The following is a 16,672-nucleotide window of genomic DNA, read 5'->3' on the forward strand; positions in this document are numbered from 1 at the left end:
GTAATAGGTACTCCATGAGTATCTGTTAACAAATGAATGCTGATATTTAAGGAGATTTTTCTGGGCATGCTGCAAGTTGTTCACCCTGACAGCCTGGTTCTGATTAGGTGGCTAATTTCAGTACAAATTTCACAGCTTTCCTTTTCCTTAACACATGTATGTCACCTCGACTATTCAAGGGCCAAGATCAGGAGGAGAAAAGCCTGGATTTTCATACTGTATCTGCACCTAGTGCTCAGTAAGTGGACTTTAGAAAAAGTGAACTTCCTTTCCAGACCTCAGATTTCTCACTGTTCTTTGAAAAACATCTCCTCACAGCTCTCATACTCTGAATCTGTGAATGCACACAGTTTTCAATCCACAACAAAATTTTGTTCACACCCAAAGTAAAACATCCGCTGTTGGCTTTGGAATTCTCTGGGCTATTGCATCAAGGTCTTTATCAAAGTCACTTTCATTTGATCACATGACTTCCGAGAACCTTGCATTAGAGTTCAGGCCCATCAGACAGGGCCTACAGGTGATGAATGCAGACAGTGGGCCTCCACTCACTGCATATTTCCTTTTGAGACTAGTAATGACCTTGAGGATGGAGCCCCGCAAAGCCCCCACTGTAGGTCAGGATCCCTGCAGGTGCTTCCCAGGTTATTCAGAATAAAATCCAAAATTCCTTGGGCCCCAAGGCTCTCTAAAAGCTCCTGTTTTGTTTTAATCACACTGGCCCTTTACTATTCAAAAATTTCAGGCCAACTCCCACCTTACCCACTGCCTCCTCTTGGCCTTTGCACTTCCTGTTACTCCTGCCTGGTACTCTCCTCCTCCAGACAGTCTAAGGATTCCTTCCCTCCCTCCATTCAGGTCTCTGCTCAATGTCAGACCCTATCAGAGGGGCTTCTGTGACTATGCTACACCAGTCCTTATCCCAGTTGTTCTGTACCCGAGCCCTGCTTCATTTTTATTATTATTTGTCACAACAAATTATATATGTATTGTCTGTGTCCTCCAGCTGGAATGTAGAGATCATAAGGAGAGGGACTTAATTTGGTTTCCTGTTATATACCCAGTCCCTAAAGTAGGGACTCAGAAAATATTTATTGAATGAATATATAAAGAAATGAATGAGTGATGCTCTAGGAAAAATCAAGAAGGAAGTAGGATTGAGAATCTTCTAATCGAAAGCTGCAGAACAGGAAGTCGGGAAGAAGAGGTGCTGAGAAGGACTTGGAGAAGGACCTTAGGTCCCTGAACCACAAGGCAGGAGCGTCAAGAGGCCCCCTCACCCCCCACCCAATCCCTTCCAGGAGGCGGAAGAAGGGCCGATGGGGTTCATGGGGGTGCAGGTGGGGTTGAGTTCCCTGGGGCCTGCCGGTCAGTGGGTTTTTGGCCAAATGAGCACCGAGCCTCTGGCAGGTGGGGCAGGAGAACAGGGAATCCCCGGGATAATATCTGCAGATAGGAAAAGCAGGATGTAGGTGGCCTTGTTACCTGGAGATAAATGGCATGCTGCCTTTTTCATCTTTGTCTTCTTTTTGTAATCTGTGTCTTAAAAATCACTTAACCGAATTCTGCACTTAAGGCTCCTGTGAATTAATCCACAATTTCACTCACTACCATTCCCTTTCCCCAAACTCAGACTCAGGAAGATCTACAAGGATGTATCATCTTATTTCAAAACTCGCACCCTCACTCTAACTACTTCCGGTCTTACCCGATGGCGATGGCCCTATAGACTGCAAGTCCTTTGAGAAAAGCCTGTTATGCTCCCAACACTGACCACAGTGGCTGCCTGCCACTTAGCATTCTCTAATGACTCAGTAAGTATACTTTGAACTGGATCTCCCAGAAGACATTGAGTTAAATATTCATTAACAAACACCACTAATTATATGCTGTTACCATTTTTATTCAACTACACAGGTGTTGGCAGAAGAGTTCTGAATAGAGGTTAGTTCAAGGATTGAGAGACTCACAGGATAAGTAAGGTCTTTCCACATTTGTCAAGTAAGATATGATAAGACTAAGGTGATGGTAATGAAACCTCCATCTAACATGTGGATTTTCCAGAGATTTCTACCTATAGGGCTGGGAAATATATAAAGATGATTATAGGTGGTGTGTATTATATTTTAATTTTCAGTATTTCACTTTCTAACACTTTGAATATAATTTTAAAATATTAATAATATTCACAGTTAACACCTTTTTCAAAGAAATTATTTGATCTTTTCATTAAAATTCTGTGTCTTAAATGTGATTTTATAACCTGGGGTGATATTGTCCTAACATTATAGAAGATCTAATATAATTAATTCAGTAAACATTTCCTGAATGCACACAACATACAAGTTACTCACAGTTAAAAAAGATAAGCTTCCCATAACAAAAAACTTTGCAGTGGACTAAGCTGTTTATATTCTACTGATAAGACAATATATTAACATTTAATGCTTTCTTTTATATTAAAAACCTTCTGAAGAAGGACATACTGTATACAGAATGTCTGCAGCCACATAATGATGTATGGCACATCTTGAGTATAACTACACAGAGAGTTTTTCTAAGGTGAATGTTGCTTTTGCTTCCAACCCCGGTCTCATCATCACAGTGAAGTACTACTTTGCATTCCTAACCTCAACTCCTATTTTTAATAAATTATCTCAAACATCATTCTCCAATAGAAAAACCTCATTGCTTCTCAGTACCCTGAGAATAAAGCCTACCTCCCACTCCCACCCAAATATGTAAGGCTGGCTCCTTACTATCTTGCAGGTCTCGGCTCAAAATGCCTCAAACACAGAGACGCCTTCCAGGATCTATAGCGCCCTCCCATCTGAGCTATAGAAGCCCAGGCTCGCTATTACATCAGATTCCTTTACTTTCCTCTGTCTAAAACTGCCTTGTCCATTCATGCAATTAGTGTTTGTCTTCCCCATCTAGAATGTACGCTCCACCACAACCTTTGTTTTGCTTCCTACCCTATTTCCAGCTGCCAGCACATAATATTTATTGAATCAATTATTAATTAGTGAACTTCCTACAGAGCTTGAGTTTTCTATTTTATGCATGTTATGAGAATTTTTGCACGTCTTCTCATGAAAGCAAGTAATACATGTATAGGACATGCTTTCCTACATGGTTTTCTACATTATCATTGTGTAAGATGTGCCTCCCATTTGACAAAATGCGTCATTAGTATAATTTAATAGCAAATACTGAAAGAATCTCACTACACAATGATTAGGTGAAGAAATGAATGAAAACAGTTTTGTTCAAAATTACTCACTGAGGCCATAAAAGAAAATGGCTTTATAACACTATAATAATATTCTCCTTAAACTTTTCAAAGAAAACCAAAATTATTTTCATTTTAGTAGTGAATTATTTTTGTAAAAAAATAGCCTTTATGGAAAAATTGAAATTGGCACTCAAAACCCACCTCACGTTGACTGTTACAGTAAGTTTAATAGTTCCCTTGTAGTCTCAAGCAAAGTTTTTTTGTTCCAAGGTTTAAATAAGATCCAAGTTCCTTGTTCTTAAGCAATGAGACAAAGTTCATCACAATGAAAACTAGATACTGTGATGGGGTTGACTTTTCTTTGGAAAAGAGGAAAATCAGAAGGTTCAAAATTCAGGATCTTTGTCTTGTTTTTGGGGAATCAGTGGAGAGGTCCTTCAGGCGGGAGATGTCAAGCATTTTTATGCCCTGCCTTAGAGCACATCCTACGTCACATTCTGCCTACTGGCACAATCTGATCCTGGGTGACCTGCTGGGAATAAAACAGACACAGGCCTGCCCTTACTTCGAATCCTGTACAGACCATGAGCACAACGGTTACAACATTCCACGACTGCAGGGACCCACCACCAAGCCACAGAGGTGGGGGTGGCAGCAGGTTCGCTCCACCCAATAGGACACTTACCCTGCATCACCTTCACTCATAGGTTCTCAGCACTAAACACCGCTGACTTTAAAACTCATTCTAATCTTCTCTCTGTCATAGGCCCCCATCTGCATATTCAGGAACACTTGTAAATAAATTTTTTAAAATTGAATGGTTCATCACAATGTTTTACCAGTCTACATTACATTCTAAAAGGGAGTTTTTTGTAACAAAGGAACAAAAGCAGCAGTGAGCATAAACTGGAACTCATTTTGAAATGGTAGCTTTTCTTATTTAAAAAATAAGTAAATAAACCCCCAGTGCAGGCAGGGTGAGGGGGCATTTCCTACACTCCTGACCACAAATTCACCTATTCTGAAAATCAGTTTTGCATTAAGCATCAAGAGTCTTAAGACATTCATTACCTTAGACACAGTAATTACCCTTCCTTGGATCCTGCTTCAAGAATTAATCTTTTAGCAGTGTATGTTGTCAGAATTTCCCTGGTTTTGTTTATTTTGAAAATAAATCATTAATTTTCTTCTTGAAAAAAAAAAAAAAAGAATTAATCTGAAATCTGAACAAAGATTTCATCAAAATGCCATTTGTAATACCAGATACTGGGAAACAGCCTAAAGGTCCAGGTTTTATGAATGGAATGGGTAATAGGTTATGGTGTATCCATACAATCAAATATTATATAGGCATTAATAAAGCTTGCCTAGAAGTTGGAAAGTATTTAGGACATCAGAGGTTAAGCAAACAGAGCAGGCTGTAATATGTTATTGACCGTGGAAATATTCATTAAAAATAAGGGGAAAGAAAATGCCAAAATATTATGGGTGCCCTTGGGTCATCAGATTATAGGCAACTATTCTCTCTGATTTTTTTTATACTTAATATATTTTCCAAAGTTTTTATTGGGAGCATGCATGGCTTTTATGATTAGAAATAGTAACATATCTTCAGAAACGCTAAGTACCTTGACTGTATTACAAATACTTGCAGATGTTTGTTCACTGAGCTGATCTGATATGTGGTTCACCAAGTGAGTGACAATCTGTGCCTCTCCTCTGGCAAAATCAGTACTGAGATTCTCTGGACTTGCCCCCCGCATTTCAGCCCAAAGATGCTGATTCTCAAAAAGGAATATATTATTTAGCAGGTGCCGACCTATCAGTACCTCTGTGATTAGCTCACTATTTGCAAAAGAGCCTGCTCCTTCTCAGCATTTCTTTGGTCCCAAGAGACTAACATTCTGTATCTATTCTAGTATCTTTAACCAGCTGTATTTCAATGTATTGTAATCATTGGTTTACATCTGGTTCTCCCATTAGATCATGAGATTCTTGAGATCCTTGTCATCCTGACATCCCCAGAAATCAGCACAGAATGCCTTCATTCAGAGGGCATTTAATAAATGTTAAATAAATTATTAACAGAAGAAAATTACCTCATTTATCCCACCCCCCAAGAGAAACATTCACTAATAGGATTCTATTGCAATGGACATCTTGGTTGGTGCATGGAATAAGACACATTCTGGAATATATTTCCAGTTTATGGAAGAGCAGGGCAGCCCCTAACATCCAGGAGATGGTCTGGACCTCACAGCTACGCACCGTGTTCTGTGATGGAAACAGTATCCCAGAACATCAACTCTTTATATCCACTACAGGTGTCCAAGCCATCATTCTACATCAACTCTCAGACAAGGCCACTTTGCAACCATGATGAATCAGAACAGAAACAAGACCACTACGTACTCATATCTGAACACAAACAAAAACCCGAACATTGCCCAACCCCAAAATGACCAATATCCCCCTAATCTGGCTAATGAGAGCCTGCTGCTTCTTTGCCAATTATAGTGTTGGCTTCTCTAGTCTTGCCTCCTTCTAGATAAGATTTATTAAGATACCAAATCACAAGATTATCCCTGCTCCAATCCAGAGCAAAGCCCTGGGTCTTTAAACCCTCTCTCAAAGCACTTAACACAAGCCCAAACCCATAATTTCTAACACCCTCTTACTGATACACCCCACTTTTCTCTATGGTGTACATTCTCCCTTGCTGTAACAAAATAGCAAACCTAACCTGTTCCACCACAGGTAACTTCCTGGTGGTCTCTGGCTGGAAGGCAAGGATTAGTTCTCAGGCCTACCTGCAATGCCCTCCTCCAATCTCTCTGCCCATACATACTCAACAGAACTCACTTCCTCCTGAAAACCTCCTCTGTTGGCCTTCCAGGTTTTAGATGGCCCCATTTCTTTTAGTCTCAGCTGCTACTATTAAGTTTATATTTCACAGTACTAGATAGCCCTGCAATCCTGATTACTCTCTGAAAGACCTTTCCAACTCTAGTATCATAATTATTCCATTGTGTTGCTTTATAAGTTTTATGCATAATTGTTTAGCTTCCCAAATAGGCTAAGTGTTCTCATAAATATGTCTCAAGTATGTTTTTTCTTATACCTTTTCATTCTCCTTCCTCTTATTATATATAAATACAGTTCACTGCACACGGTGAAGACCTATATCCAGTCATACATCTCAGGCAGATACAAATTTGACCTTATATTTGTTGGGGAATGATATGATGTTACTCACATTCCATTAGTGAATAGTTTCATTCAGAGCAGCTTCAAGTATATGCCTTTATAGCTGGAGTGTGTTCCACATATTTACTGCATGCAGTATGTGCTAGTGTTTTTGCTCACTATTCATCTATCTACCTACCTACCCACATATCTCTCTAGCTCTAGCTCTGTATATCTTTCTCTTATATATCATATTTCAGGGCCAAGTACCTGTACGTGTAAAGGTAAATTAAGGCCAGGGCAGCTGGCAGAGGTCCCTGAAATCAGTGATTAAAATTAAGCTTCCCAAACATCCGATTTGCTGACGTATGTATCTTGCATAATGATAGAGATCCTGCACTGAGTGGGGAAAAAAACCTAGATTATTAGGTTTCCTGCCAAAACCAGATATAATGCTGCCGGACAACTGTATTCAGATGACCTGATCTCCTCTCATATTCAGATTTCTGAAAGTTAACTCACGGGCTCCCTTCACTACCACACACCCCTGCTGACTTCCCTATTTCTATGGCCCAGAATTTAAACTGACGTTGCCCTGCCAGGATAAGGATGATGCCCTGAAAATCCAGAATGAGATCTAGATTCAGAGAGATCTGGGTTTCCATGCCCGCTCCTTCATCTTCCAGTCTAGCCCCAGTGGCTCAGGCAAGTAACTTAACCTCTCTAAGCCTCCATTTCCTGGCTAAAGAAAACGAAAAAGGGATATAATATTTACCCTCCCAGGAAAATATATATATATATATATATATATTTACCCTCCTAGAACTCTAATGATTTGGTGAGATTATGTTCCTAAGGTGCATGGCAGACACTCTACAAATGATAGCTCTTTTTCCCCGGATAGTGCCTGACAACTAACAGAACCCAATCCCCTCTGAGGAGCTGCCCATTCCCTGTTCTGATTGACTTACACTAGGAAGCGTAATTAAAGCCAGGGCAGATGGAAGAGATCCCGTTGTCAGATCAATAATCAAGCTCCAGTTGTTCTACTGAACTGCCCACCTGTTCAACTTCCTGATACCACTCCTATCCACTTTCCTGGCTACACCTCAAACCCCAAACCAAGAACCTATTCTTTGTTGGGGTCTTACGTTGGCACTGCTGTCCAGTTTGTCTCTGAGCACGGGCGCTCTGCACGATCACCTGATAACCTCCATTCCATCCTCTCTGTCTGCCCTGGATCTCGGGCACTCTGGTTGCCTGTGAGAAGGCTCAAATTGCACCTGTTCCTCAATTTGTCTTCTAGCCTGGATTCAACCTTGGGCTTGAGAGGTAGTGTCGCACAGAGTATTAAAGCACAGGCTTTTGTTTTGGACTGCCATGGTGTGAACCCCAGCTCTGCCACTTAATGACCACATAACCTTGAGCAAGTTATTTCCCTCCCTAATTTTCCGTTTTCTCACCTTAGAGGCTTATGAGATTTAATATAATGAATTTATGACATTTAATATAATGAATTTAAAGCAGCATGTAACATGGGGCCTGGCTGAGTAGGTAGGTCTTCAATAAATGTCAAGGCTACACATATAGTTTTGCCCCTAGGACTCCTGGTGGCCACAGGCCACCTTTCTAAACAGTCCCGGTGCTGTGAACATACCCACAACACACAGCCGTTTCACCTGCTGACCCAGCCTACCTACTTTGCTCTGTCTTGATCTGTTTCATCACATAAATGCTTCTGTCGACGCAGATGCTCCTTCATCCTGACATACTACCTCACCAGCCTTTCATAACGTTGTTCACATAATGTTGTAATTTGGGACCTATCACCTTACATCCCTAAGTGATAACCCTAAGCTGAGCATACTGCCTTCCTCCTGCCCATCTCTCACAAACGCAATACATTTGTATAAACAATAGTTCTGTGTTCATCACTTCACTTCCCTGTTCAAACTTCCACTGGATCCATCATGCCCAAAGTAGGGGTCTCCAATCTCGTGATCTCTAGGTGACCAGGGCTTCTGGAAATGCAATCCTTACTCTGGAAGTAAGGCCCAGTGGTATTTGCTAAAAGTACGCCAATATAGATAAATGGTGGGCTCCTCATACAGTAACATTCTGTGAACTGCAGTCCTCCTAGGGAAGTTTAGACATGAGGGGCATTATTTCATCACAGGGCTTTGCCTTGGCTGGGTAGAGGGTCCCACTTCTGGAATTTGCATGGCCTGGGGCATCTGAGTTCTCTCCCTATGCAAACTTCACATCATAGTGTAGGGGTCGACCCTGAGAAAGGAGGGGGCAATTCTCCTTAATAGCAGACATGCTGTTTTTGATTGGCAGCATGACCAGTGTGGGAGAAACACACATGTACATGAGCTGACAGAACTGTCCATCATGGCAGCACTCTCGGTCTCCTCCTCCCCACCCCTCCACAGTCTAAGACTATCATGGGAGCGCTCTGCGGACCCAGGGACTGGGTCAGTGAACACCGAAGCAGCGGCAATCGAATCCTTTCCAGGAGATTTCCAACAATGGAACCTAGAGGCAAGACCTCTCTTTCTTAGGGTTCAAAAGCCCAGAACGCAGGCTTAGAAGCAACAATCATCTTTCTCAGGATGTGGAAAAGGTCTCAGAATGAAGCTTACTCAGAGAGAAGAAGAGCTGACTCAGAGAAAGAGAGAGTGTGTGTGAGGGAGAGAGGAGAGGAGTGAGAGAGAGAGGAGCGAGACACGAAGTCATTTGTCTCTGGGATCCAGTTATGACTGAAGCAAAGTCCATCTTTGGACTCCCCAGTCACATGAGCCAATAAATCTTCCCTTTTTGCTTAACCAGTTAAATGTAGGTTCCTCAGATGTATAACCAGATGAATCCAGACCAGCTCCCTTCCACAGGAACACAGGGTAGGGTGGTGGGGGACAGGAGTTGTCCCTCTTGGTATGCTTAATGCTTGCAGCAGATGACTAGGACACTACAGGAAGGAATATACAGATCCACATCTTCTCACCTTGCTCACATTCCATGACTTCTGTGTAGTTTCCCCTCTGGTGACAAAGTTTCCAAAGCATAACGGCTACTGGAACCTATCACATTACTTCACAGCACAATGGCCCAAGCATCCCCACCTTTAAAAGAGGATTTTCTTTTACCAGTTGCACTGAAAACTCTTGAAAAAGTCTTACCAATGACTGTAATAATCAAGTCCCCCAGAATTCCTGCTGGGGAAGGGGAGCACAGAAGGAAAGAAAGCACAGAACAGGAGTAATCAGACTAAACATCACCGATTTTCGAATTCAAGACATTCCAGGAGGTCTCAATCTCATCCTTGGAAACTCTTCTCTTCCAGAATGTAATCTAAATTTTTACTCAGAAATTTGAACCTTCGCTAAAATCTGATGCCAGCCTTCTCTCTCCATTCCATTTACACAGGGTTTCCAAAGCATGTGCTATTGAGCTTCTCCTCTCTCTCCATAAATCCTGCAAAAAGGCAATGAAGTGTACTGGTGCAAGCATGCTTTGCAGCATCAGTCCTGGTCTCATCATCTTTCTGCTCTAATTATTTCTTGGGGTTGTTATGAAAATCAATTGCCATTATTTGTGAAAATTTACCGAAAACCATCAAGTGCTAAAGTGAATGTTGGTATTTATTTTATTCTATCCTGTGCACTCAGACAATCAGTGACGGGCCAGATGCCCGAGGTGAGATCTCCACCTCACCTCCTTTTATCATCGTATTACCCTTTCCCTATGTCTAGTGTGGCCTCCAGCTGTCCCCCCCTCAAACTACTAATCAGACCATCACCACTGCATGAAATTCTGATTTCTCCCTCTCCTTCATTCCACCAGGATTCATCATGCATCATTTTTTAAAAAGGGTGGAAAGATGACAGGCCAAAGTCCTTGGTCTGTCGATGAGGGCAGGGAACATATGCAAGGCCACATAATCAGTGGCTTGGTCAGGATGACAATTTGGGTTTTCCAATTCCCCATCCAGTGCCCTTGGCAACCCACAACACAGCTCCCTACTGTGCACGAGTCCCCTTATGGTCAAGGACACCTCGGGTGTTCAGTGACCTGTGGCCCAGTTTCCAGTCCCCTCTCCACCAGCTGGTAAGGTCCCACAGAAGAGGCTACCTTGTCCTGCATTAGGCACAAATGTTCACGCATGCTCTCTGAGTGCTTGCACACATATCACACCTTAGCAGACAAAACAGATCTTAAGTCTTGAAATGGATATGCTTGGATATGGATAAAACTGCAAATCACATATTCCTTAACAAAATGAAGGGCCTATCTCACTGCAGATTTGGTTTTTCCATCTCTATACTAAGTTCTTATTCCGAATGTGTTTTGCTTGGCGAAGACTCCCCAGGCTGTCTCCTATTTAGGGAGAGTAACACTAAATGAAATTTATTTTAAAACTGCCTCCTCTTTTAGACTCTACATTCTAGTTGATAAGTAATATGCATTACCATGAGGACTTATTAGTTTATCTTCTACTACTAATTTTGCTTAAGAAATGCAAAAAGTGACATCTGCTTTTACGTTTTTTCTTACCTACTTTCCAAAGCTAAATACGAATTTTTCCTTTAAGCTGAGAGTTACTGTGAGAATGAGATAATTTAAACAGTTCAGATTTGCTCCCTCTGTGTGACAGTAGTTATCTTTCTCTGCCCAATGAGTTGTTGTCGAAATTCTGAAAGTACACAAATCCCACTACCGTGAAAATAAGACCTAACTGGAAAATAAGCCGTAGCATGATTTTTCAGGATGCTCGTAATATAAAATAAGCCCTAATGCAGTTTTTTGGAGCAAAAATTAATATAAGACCCAGTCTTATTTACGGGAAAATACGGTAGGGCTTATTTTGTTACTAGCATCCTGAAAAATCATGCTAGGGTTGATTTTCCAGTTAGGTCTTATTTTCGGGGAAACACGGTATCACAATCTAGCTCTTGGAGCATTCAAAAGCTTCGCTAAAATTTTCTCAGAGTTAAAGTAAGAAGTGAAGCCACCCTTCTTTTACAATGATCTTTCCTGCAGAACTCCCTTCTGATTCTGGGTGTCTTTGGGATACTACATGCATTTACCTGTAACTGACTCATAAACAACAGGTAAAACATTCCTGTGCCAACTGCCTGAAAATTGTGCACAGAGACTTCCCACACAACAATTCTCTTTCACTGAAGGCTTCCCCAGCCTAGGATACAAAGCTAAATATAACCAAGGTTACAAATTATAGCTAAATCATCTCACAGGCATGAGCTCTCCAGTAGGACTTCCTAAGAGAAAATCATTCCTAACACCTCAGGATACATTTTAAAGAGTAAGCAAATCTCATACATAACATTAAATTGCTGAGGCATTTAACTATAGTTTCCACTTAATAAAAATATTATTTTCTGTTTAGGACTCTTATTCACTTAAGTTGTTTGAAAAGCATGAAACTATAAGCAGATGCTTCTGGATGGGTAAATAGTAGTAGAAAAATAAAGTAAGGTTTAAGAAGTTTGAAAATTTAGTCTACTTCTTACAAAATGGTAATATATTCTAATATCAGTAACCAAATAATAAATTAAGGTCATTTGATAACAAGTATTTCCACAAAGCAAGACATGAAAAACCATCAGAGTAAATACCGTGTTTCCCTGAAAATAAGACCTAGCCGGACCATCAGCTCTAATGTGTCTCTCGGAGCAAAAATTAATATAAGACCCAGTCTTATTTTAATATAAGACCGGGTCTTATATAAGACCCAGTATAATATAATATATAATATAATGTAATGTATTGTAATATAATATAGCATAATACCGGGTCTTATATAAGACTGGCTCTTATATTAATTTTTGCTCCAAAAGACGTATTAGAGCTGATGGTCTGGCTAGGTCTTATTTTCAGGGGAATACGGTAAGTTTTACAGGAGCCACTAATGTTTATGTATAAAGCACTACAAAGTATACCTCAGAACTTGATTTGACTGTAAAACCGAAGAGTTTAATATTCTTACTGACAAATAAGAATAGTTGTTGACTCTTGAAATGTTTTCTATATGTACACTTGCCCACAACTACTTGTGAAGGTCTTCATTAGAAAAAAAACAAGGTAAGAGACACTTGAGTTCAACATATTCTGAAGTACACCAGACTAAGGTGTAGTGGGGTTGACTACAATTAGTAAATTACAGACATGTGAAGCATATGACTTTCGGACATTACCAACTCCTGGTACTGAACAATGAATTGTTTTTACTACAAATCAATCTCTCTCTCTCTCTCTCTCTCTCTCTCTCTCTCTCTCTCTCTCTCTCTCTCTTTCTCTCTCTCTCTCACACACACACAGACACTTCTCAATTTAAATCTAAGGGCAGAAAATACAGAGAGCTTGCAACCACACAATGTGAAATACTGACTTGGACAATTAATTACAGCAAAACGATTAACGAAGCAAATCTTTCAAACCCTCAGCCCTTTCTCTACTGCACAGGGAAAAGAGTGATGAATTTGGCGAATAATTGCTTCACCTCTCTATTTTGCCTATGGAGATACTACAACATACAGCTGTGGCTTTAGAAAACCTTGACCACACTTTGTCCCTGCCAAGGACTACTATAAATCAACGCTATGGACATCTTTACAAAGAATGCTGACTCTCTGGAACGGAAACAAAGGAGGGTGTAGCTTGGAGAAACCCAGTCAGGTGTTCCAAGGCTCTGGATTCTCGAGCTGCCCCACTGGGCTTCTCTTGAACTCCAGGGACTGGGGAGTCCGGACTTGGTTTATTTCCCAAACTTCAGAAGGCAGTGTTTACCCTAACTCTGGAGGCTGGAACAAGGGAAGAGGAAAGGGGTGCAGAAACGCCCCGTTTCGGCTGCAGCGGTTGCCCATCCACCTCCCCACCCCGATAGCACCCTTTCCTTAATCCTCACCTGTCCTGAACGCGGGGACTCAGAGGTCCAGTCGCCTCCCAGGGCTGTCACTCCTGGAGCTGTTGGGACGTCTGGCGCCTCGGGAGACGAGCGAAGGGGGAGGCGCAAGGTCCCGGGCGTCAGCAGGAATCCGGGCAGCCACCGGCAGCCGCTGTCGCCCTCCCCATCCCGGCGGGGCTCGAGCAGCGGACTCCGCGGGCGAATGAGTCAGGCGAGGGGGCGGGCGGCGAGGGGCGCGGGACCGTGGAGGGGAGCGGGGGCGTCCCTACTCCGGCACCCGAGGGGCGGCGGCAGCCTCCGGGGGAAGGGCGCGCCCTGCCGGTGCCCGCCGCGGGTCGAGGGGCCGCGGGCCGCCGCCATAGGACGCCCAGCGTCCGAGACCTCCTGCCCTCGGAGGTCACCGGACGCTCTGCGCCGGGCGGGGGACAGGCATTCGCAGCTCAGGCGTCGCCACCGCTGCCAAGAAAGACAAAAGGGACCGGGGATTGGGAAGAGAAAAGTTTTCTGCTCGGCTCCAGATGGATCTCATCGAAACCTCACGCCCTAAGCGCCGAAGAGGCGGGCTGGTGGGCGGGGTGCGGATGCGGGGCGGGCTTCCAGCAGCGCCGCGGCGAGCCCCGCACCGGGGTGGGAGCCGAGCTTGCGGCCGCCCACGAACGGTGGGAACTCCCCCCGCCCTGCAGCCCCCACTCTCGTGGCCCACCTCCGCCTCGAGGATGCAGACATCTGCTCCCCCCATCCCGGGAACCCCAATCTCCCCGACCCGCGCCCCGGCAGCAAAGTTGCACTTCTAGGGCCGGGATCACCGCAGACAAAACCTATCTTTGGGAACAAAATACCGCTTTCAGGAGCTCTTTTCCAGGCTGGGAAGGCCAGAGGGTGGAAACGGACACACCCACCGCAGGGCGCGCCCCTTCTGCGGTGGAACCGGGATCCCCAAGCCAGGGATCAGGGCCCCGCCGGTCCCCCGGAGCAGTCGGGGGTCCTCGGCCGACGCCGGTTTTCCCGGAGCAGGAGCCTCGACTCCTCGCCCCTCGGACGCATCTGAAGCCTGCGGGGCGGGGCGGGGTCCCCCTGGCGGGCTGCTCAGGCGCTGCGCCAGCGGAGCCCAACCGGGCCCCAGCCGACACTTCGAACGCCCGCTCCCGTCTCCACCGCGGTGGGCCGCCCATCGGAGAAACCGCGCTCTGGCCCAGCGTGGGGCGAGAGTCATGCGCAGAGGCGACGAGGATGAACCAAATAGTTGAGGGCTTCTGTGGACAGCGCCGAGATTCAACTCTAGACACCAAAGCCAAATGGGGATACAGTTTACTGCCCCTTGCCCCCAAGCATTTAGTGAGTGGAGACTGTGCCCTAGTCATAGAGGAAACCAATATGATAGCTACCTGCAATTGCACAGACACAGAAGTGGTCATTGTATATATGCTGGTCCGTTAAGCAAATAAAGTTTCATGTAAAACTGCAATCCTGGCTGTTTCAACCACGACATTGGCATGTGCAGTGCACACCAGCTCCCAGCACTGGGAGTGGGGTGCACCTGTGTGTCTTCTGAATGTATTTTAGGTGATGGACTAGAAGGCAAGTATGGCGTTCCGGGACAGTGTATTTGTGTATTTCAATGTGGAGTCTATTGATCTCATTTTCAAGAAGAGTTTGTTTTTGGAGGTGGAAAATATATGAGAGAAAGAGAGACTTCTATGCAAAACTTTACACATTAAAAAAAATCTGGGAGAGATACAACTAAAACCAGCAAGAATAAAAACAATCAAACTCAAAAAAAAAAAAAGCCTCAAATCAGATAAGAGACTAGAAATGTGTTGCCTGTGGTACAATCTTCCTGTCTTGACTAGAAAAATTTGGAGAATTGGCACTTTTAGTAAAAATTTAACAATCAAAATGAAAAAAAAAAAGCTAAAGGGATTGGGAGGGAGATGGAGAAATGAGTCACCGCTATAAACCATCTGTAGTGTTATTTTTACCCCCCACCCCCGCATCTAGTACTTTTTATCTCACAGCCACCTGCTCAACTCTCTTACGTTTCCTTACACACTTGTCCACACACCCCATCAAGAGAGTGTGATTCCAACAGACCTTCCATCTATAGTTGTAGCCCCTACATTTTATAAGGAAATCTCCACGGGCCGCCGGCTCAGTTGGTTAGAGCGGGAGCTCTGAACAACAGGGTTGCGGGTTCGCCACCCATCCAGAAGCCACCCTTCCCTAGAAAGCTTCTGAGAATGGACACCTCTTGGTTAGGATCACTAGCTTCCCAGGGAATGAGGAATAGGGAATGGGAAGCAGGCTCATAGTATTCTTGGAGATCATTAAACATGACATCCTATCAAAGACAGACAACAAAACATTTAAAATGGTCATCTAACCATTTTAGACTTTGAATGACTGAGCCTTCCTCAAAGAAGGACTGATGAAAGAAAGAACAAACACATTCTTATGGGCACCAATATTAATGAGTCCTCATTTCTGAACTTAGATTTCAGTGATTCAACCACAAAGGAAGCAGCAGAAAGACGAACTACAGAAGACCTACAAAGTGAATTATTTACATGTCTTTTTTAAATAATTACTACGAGTCTCAGTACAGACTGGGGTAACATGTCCATAAATAAAGGATTATCTACAATTCAGTAGACCAAGCAACTCTCAAGGTATTAGTTACTAATTCTTCCTTGGCACTGAGTGCTCAAAGGCAAGCTCAGGTAAATTATTTAATCTTTGTTAATGGCCAGTATCTCTCCATCTGAAAAAAGCCCAGTGAATATACCACACAATAATAGATTTTTGAATTTAGCTCCATATTCACTTTTGAAATAAAGGATAGGGCCTCTCACCCTTCCAGCTGCACTTCACACATAATAGTTTTTGCTGTGTCTTTCTGAGATGTGTAAATTTCCACTAGGAGAAGCCCATCTTATAAGTGTGCATAGTGGAAGCAGAGCACTCCTTCCTATAATTCAAGCTCAATTACCTACTAACACAGGGACTTTGAATCTTATTTCCCATTCCTTAAGTAGGAACAAAGGACCTATTTCAAAGGGGTTTTAAGCAAATTGAATGAAATAATGCATATAAGACTCTTTTTACCTGTGACATAGATCCTCAATGCATAGTTAAACACATACACGAGCACACACGCACATGCACACACACACCAAAATTGTTTGAATTCTATTAACATAGTAAAAAAGAAGACTTCCTCTGGAATCAAGAATTAACTTGAGAAAAATGTTGAAATGCGAAGATTAACATTTTCACTCTTGGTACACTATAAATGTAAACCCAATGATGGCAACACATTTTTAATGAAT

The 16,672-nt window shown here is 43.1% G+C and overlaps 1 protein-coding gene across 1 annotated transcript in view; it reads right to left on the reverse strand.

The window, feature by feature from the left end:
* The window catches only part of TMEM200A (transmembrane protein 200A), a 66,360-nt gene extending 52,549 nt beyond the window's left edge, over window positions 1-13,811 (reverse strand). Inside the window, exon 1 of the mRNA XM_081044378.1 lies at window positions 13,347-13,811. The gene's annotated coding sequence lies outside the window, so the exon portion shown is untranslated. The remainder of the gene's footprint in view (window positions 1-13,346) is intronic.
* Window positions 13,812-16,672: the final 2,861 nt, after the last annotated feature.

Source organism: Rhinolophus hipposideros (assembly GCF_964194185.1).
Source record: "Rhinolophus hipposideros genome assembly, chromosome: 3".
Classification (NCBI taxonomy): Eukaryota; Metazoa; Chordata; class Mammalia; order Chiroptera; family Rhinolophidae; genus Rhinolophus; species Rhinolophus hipposideros.